The following is a 6,266-nucleotide window of genomic DNA, read 5'->3' on the forward strand; positions in this document are numbered from 1 at the left end:
AGAAATGGAAAGTCTTTATTTTAGTTCCTAATTCAAACAGAAATGCTCTGTGATGGCTTACACTATCACACACTTCCATTAATTTTACTCTTCCTCCTTGCTTGTCATGCCATTGTATCATGAGTGTATCTGTGGGACTGATTTACTTTCCAGTCCTGGAAGAAGGGTGGCAGGTAGTAGGGATCTGCCTTACAGTTCAGATGAGTAACCGGAAATCAAAGTCTGTGATAAGACTTAGTAGAAGTACTCAAGGATAACCAAAAGCCCTGAAACTAGGTTGTAATTCATGGTGTATAGAGTTTTTCTCTAAGTGAGAGAGATAAGAAATTTACAGCAGGAATAATTCAAGAGCACTAGCCTTTAGACAATAACTCATCCCCCAGGTTTTTTCATAACTGTGGCTGTGGTATTTTTATGCCAGGTTCCTGTGAGCTTCTTTCACCTCTGGCAGATCATCTCCATTCATTTCCCATAAGGCTGAGAGGCAAACTTGGACAACCCACTTTCTCTCGAAGCTGCCATGTCTCAGAGGAATATGCTGTTTCACATTGGTTGAAAACAGCCCAGGTCACAGAGGTCAGCACCCGGGGAACTTCCCCTAGAAGCGAAGTCTTTGTGCAAACCACATCTTACGGTAGGGGTGATCCACGTCACCACCACTGAGTGGACAGGGAGAGAACAATGCAGTGACTTCTGCTAATTACAGCAGTGTGTAGTATGCAAGGAGAAAAAGCTAGTAGCATCTAGATTCCTGATCATTTTTTTCTGACAAAGATCTATAGTCGCTTAAACCTGGGCAAAAATTGAGGAGTAAAGTTAATGAAGGCAGCAGATTTTAGAAAAACTGTGGCTATGGTTGGAATAACAAGTACCCTAGCATATAATTCTGCATTCAGGCAGGGCTTCTGATGTAAAACAAATTACTTCTGGAGTGCTGAGGGTCTGCGGGTGTTTTGCTCTCTATTTACAAAGAACGTACACAGAATTCTGTCTCCTTGAATACAGTAGAGACAAACAACGGGAGGCAGTTTCTTTGTTCAGTAAATCAAACCAGTTTTATGCCAGCATTCTGTTCAAAATTAGTCCTTTCTCTCCCTCTTTGGATTTCTTCCAGGCTTATTCTACTAGCTCTTCCTTGGCTGGCCATGGCTGGTTTTGATTGCAGTTTTGTTAGGTTCACTTCTCACTTGCACATATGCACCTTTGCAACTGAATCAGAATCCATCATCAGTATTTGCAGAATGTCACAGAGAAAGCTTTTTGAGTGGCATTGCCCCACTTTTCCTTAGAACCTTCCTGGTTTGTATTTGGGTAGGAGTTTCTATTGTTTCATTTGTTGACAAATGAAAGGAATTGTTTTATAAGTGACCCTCTGTGATACTAGCAGCCAGTCAGTCCACCATCCTGACAGCTGAGACCACCAATATATCAGCTGTGAGTCCTGATATCATCCTTCAGCCTAACAAATAGTTGTGCTTATTGTAAGAAAACATGTTAGTGCACAAATGAATTCAGCCAGCAGGTTGCATGATTGAAATTGGGAGGATGGGTCTGAATTAACTAAAGATGTGCATTTAGAGAAATATTCATACAGCTTCAGATTATTATGTAGTAAGGTAACTTGATTCTGACTTAATAAATTTCCTTTTGAATTTGAGTTTAGCTACATGAGGCTTTATTCTGAAAAGCAGTATACAAAATAGGAATTAAATGCAGGTTCTCTAATCTACTTTAAAACTAATTTCGTTTCAAAACCTTGAGGGTCACCTTGTGCATCAAAAAACACAACGTTACTTCCCTGGCTCCTTTCATGACGCCCATGAAAATGAAGAATGTCTGGTCAGTGTAATATTAATATATGCTGACACGCTTGCAGCAATATGTAACATACACTCAGCACTGTTCTGAAGAATAACTCTTCTTGATGATACACAGAACAGAGAAATATAACAATGCAATTTCTCCGCCAAATTTGCTCCCAGCAGCAGGGTTGATAGATATGACTCATGAACACTGCAATTTAGTAAATGCTTTGTTGCCTGGGAGGGTGATATGTCCCTGGCTGGTTCATTTAATTCATCAATGGAAAAATGGTGTGAGCAAGCCACTGGCTTGTCCATGAATTTTAAAAATCCAGCTTAATGGGAATGGCAGTTTGATTTGAAGGAAAATGAATATTTGGAAAATGAATCTTAGGAATCCTGATCCTGGAAAAAAAAATTAATCCAAATTTATAAACTTCTGAATTTTCTGAAATGACATCAACAATGACAAGAGCTTTTTACACTTATTTGCGTCATGGATGGTTCCACTGTCATATTTTCATATTATTTTTAATCTAAGAGTGCCAAATTCTGTTTTCACTCTAAAAATGAAGGATTGGTAGCAATAAAGTAACAAGTTCTGTTTGATTTACTGAAAATTGCCCTAGAAAAATTCTTTCTGCACTCAAACTTTTGCAGGATTCCCCTTTAGGACAGTGATTGTCTCAGCTTCTAAATGTACTCTTCCTGTCCTTCTGTATCACCATTCATAGATCTCACAATAAACAAATACACTTATATCTCCCTCTGCCAGTTACACAAAGTGACTGGCTTCCTAATGAGCAGTCATCTTACCTGGATAAAGGTAAATAGCATGTTTATCTCCCCAGAATGTTTGAATATAAAGAAAAATCTAATTCATATTTTACTCTAGAAAAAAAAAGGAGAGCTGGAGGGAGCTAGAAATGCAAGCTGACTGATGCTGGGAATAAATAACAAAAACAATCTTTGTTATTTATATAATGTCATCTGAAAACATAAAATAATTGACTTTTTTTTTAGAATAGATTACAAAAGAATCTCTGAACATTTTCTGAAGTAAAACCCTTTCTGGAGGCAAAAATTGTAACTGAAATCAGTATAGCTTAGTGGGAGAGAAATAAGTTGATGTGAAACATCTTTCTCCGACACATTACTTACGAAGTTTCTCAGCCAAGTCACTCCTGGCCTTATAAAAACTTTAGCTGTTCTCTAAAGCTTGAAAACTCAAATGCTTCTATGTGTTGTGCTGTGGTCCTCTGACTTTTCCCCTTCCTTTAAAATGTAAACGCATGACAAATCTCTCTGTTTATCTTTTACAGCACAGAGCCGTGTGCATTTCTTGTTCTATACAAATGATTAATAATGTCACGACTTTTTAACTACTGACTAGTAAGTAACACTTTGCTTCTTACCCCCTGCTTCATAATTTGAAGTCTCCCACCCCTGTGCATGACACACAGGACTGTCATTCTCTTTCACTGTCATTTCCTTCTATTTTATCTAAGTGTTTCAGAGTTTTCCCCAGGAAATTCTTTTCTATTCATTTTTAGTGTTTTCAGGGAGCAAACAAGATGAAAGCTTAATGAAAAAAATGTTGTCTTTCTTGACATTACTGTAAATATAGCTGATGTTTCCCTTTTTGTAGCTATGTAGGATGCAATCTGAAAACATATTAAGGCAAATAGCAGATAGCGAAGCCTTCGTTTTACAGCACAGCAGACACTTTATTGAAAATAGGCATCTCTCTAAGTCAGCCAGAATGCAAAGCAAAGTCAAGGCAATGTGTTGAGAGACTTCAGTAGGTATTTAAAACCTAGCTGCTCCTCTCCACACACAGATGTCTTAATTAACTATTTATTCACTCTTTCTAGTGGTTTTAAACACATGAATATAACCTAACAGCCTTCTTACATAGAAAATGGGAAATAACTTATTTGAAGTCAGGTTGTTCTGATGTCTGCTAACCGGATCCTGGCAAAGCAGGTTAGAGCATTTTTCTTTTCTTTGGCTACTTCTCTGCTATAAGCACCATACAGAAGATGAAATGTCTCTTCAAATAATTTACCGGCAGCTACAGTTACTGTGCAGACAACTTGCTGAACATTGTCTTCCAGAATGTCCACCTGATAATCTGATTGAGTAGTATGGTAAGTAAAACAAACCCTGTAGTACTCAGTAGTTTCTCTATCTTTAATTAAGTCTTCTTTCTTAAAATATGGTAATTGTTCTAACAGGTAGGAAAACTTGACAAAGAAAAATTCCATGTTACCGTGGAAATTGCAACTTGGCACACTGACAAAAGAAAATAGATTTATTGCATTAATAATATTAGCAGCTGAAGAGGACATGATGTTTATAGAGAATCATTGAATGACTGAATTTGGAAGGGCTATCTAAACTGCATTTCAAAATGGGTCCAACTCTATCAAATTGCTCAGAACATTTACCAGTTGAATTCTGAGTATTTCCCAAGGATGAAGACTCCAACATCTCTCTGAGCAACCTGTTCCAGTGCTTGACCACAAGGTGAATTGATTCTTATTCCTATTCCCAGTTTGTGCCTGTTGCCTCCTGTACAACCACAGTGCACATCCAAGAAGAGTCTAGCTCTGTCTTCTCTATATATTCCCAATGATACAGTCTTATGTAGTACAAAGATATTCACTGCAAACATAATTTCCAGTCACTCCATTATTGCATTAGTTTATTCCACACCAAGACTTTGAACTCGTTATTCTTCATGAGATTCCAGTCATCTCATTTTTCCAGCAATTTGACAATTTCTGGCACCTCTCAGCATGTCCTCTATCAGCCACTATGCCAGCCTGGCATCTTTGGGCTTGCTGAGGCTGAACTTCCTATCATCCAGGTCATTGACAAAGATGTTTAGCAGTGTGGGTCTTAGTATCTGCCCACAAGGGATACAAACAACTAGCCAACAGCTGGGCTGTATACCTTTGACCGCACAACACCTGGTTAGAGACAGTGGGCCTCTGAGCTCCTAAACACTTATACAGATCCACTGATTTTTGCCTGTTTCTTTTCACACAGTAATTTTGACCCTGCTATTATAATTTAGTTAATGACTTTCTGTTGTCAGTTGATCTGGTACTGTTTGACGACCTGAAGGTCATGCCAAAGAGTGAAGGAAGGAATAGGAGCCCATGTAGAAAAACCAACATGATTTTATGGCTCTTGGTATGCACTACATCAAAGCTCTGTTTGACACAGATTTTCTAGACAGAATGCTGTTTTCCTCTACTGACCAGGATTCCTATCTTGATGAAGACTCTGGGAAGGCAGCATATATTCTCATGGTTATATATTGTGCTCGCATAGCCAAAATGTATGATAGAAGCTGTAGTTCAGTCATTATCTTTGCAAAGGTACCATTCAGAAGAAAATTCATTAATGTCAATTGAAATGTGATAAACTTCAGCCACAAAGAAAACCTTTACTGATTTTGAGGAATTCTTTGTTTCTTTTCTTCATGATAAACTAAAAATCTGTTGGGAAAAAAATACCAAAAACTTAGTTTTCTCCTGAAGAGCAGTTTAGAAAATATGCTTAATCGAGGAAGGTGTGGTGTGTCACTGGAACTTAGCTGAAAATTAAGTCCTGTCATTCAAAAGGAAAGACAAGACTTAATGGCACAATTATATTCACTTTGTAAAACCCCCAAAGTCACTCTAATAATAAAAAGCTTGCCTGTAAGCCTCTATTCAAACATGTGTTGAAATTATTCAAATGAGTATTTCAAATAGGTATTTGAATACCCAAGCTATACACACAACACCTCCATCTTGATAGCACAATTGATTAGATGTAGGATAATGTGGATTGTCTGGTTTTTTTTCCTTAAAATATTTCTATAATTAAGGATAACCACTCTCATCTACAAATGTTAAAATAATGATATGGCATTAGGGGAACAAACAAAAGAGTTGCCCGATATCTCTGATTCTTCAGACCTCAGTTCTGTTTTCCCTGTCCTCAGCATCCATGTGACCTCATAAATATTTAACATGCTTTAACAAATCTCCATTACTTTATTTCCCAGGATATTGCAACTACTTCCTTGTACCTTGCAGTAAAAGTGTTAGAATAGTAGCTCATGTATCATTATCCTTGCATGACATCAGTTCTTGCAAATATCTTTCTAGCAGATACTTTAGTGGTTCCAATTGAATTTGTGTAAACATTTTGTGCCATTAAACTAGAACTCACCTAATTTTGCACCTGTCCCTTCCTCAGTTTAAACAATCCACACATATTTCTCCTTCCTGCTATTGTTCTCCCATATAGGAAAACTAAAGGAGCTCCAGAGTGTGCAAACTGTAAAGGAAATTACATTAATATATATTATAAAGGCACATATATAAATAATGAGCTAGCGAGTGCCTGGGTTGAGTTTGCAATGGAAAAAAAATCCATCCCATCAAAAGCATTTTGCCCCTTCCC

This window comes from Meleagris gallopavo, chromosome Z (genome assembly GCF_000146605.3).
Source record: "Meleagris gallopavo isolate NT-WF06-2002-E0010 breed Aviagen turkey brand Nicholas breeding stock chromosome Z, Turkey_5.1, whole genome shotgun sequence".
NCBI lineage: Eukaryota > Metazoa > Chordata > Aves > Galliformes > Phasianidae > Meleagris > Meleagris gallopavo.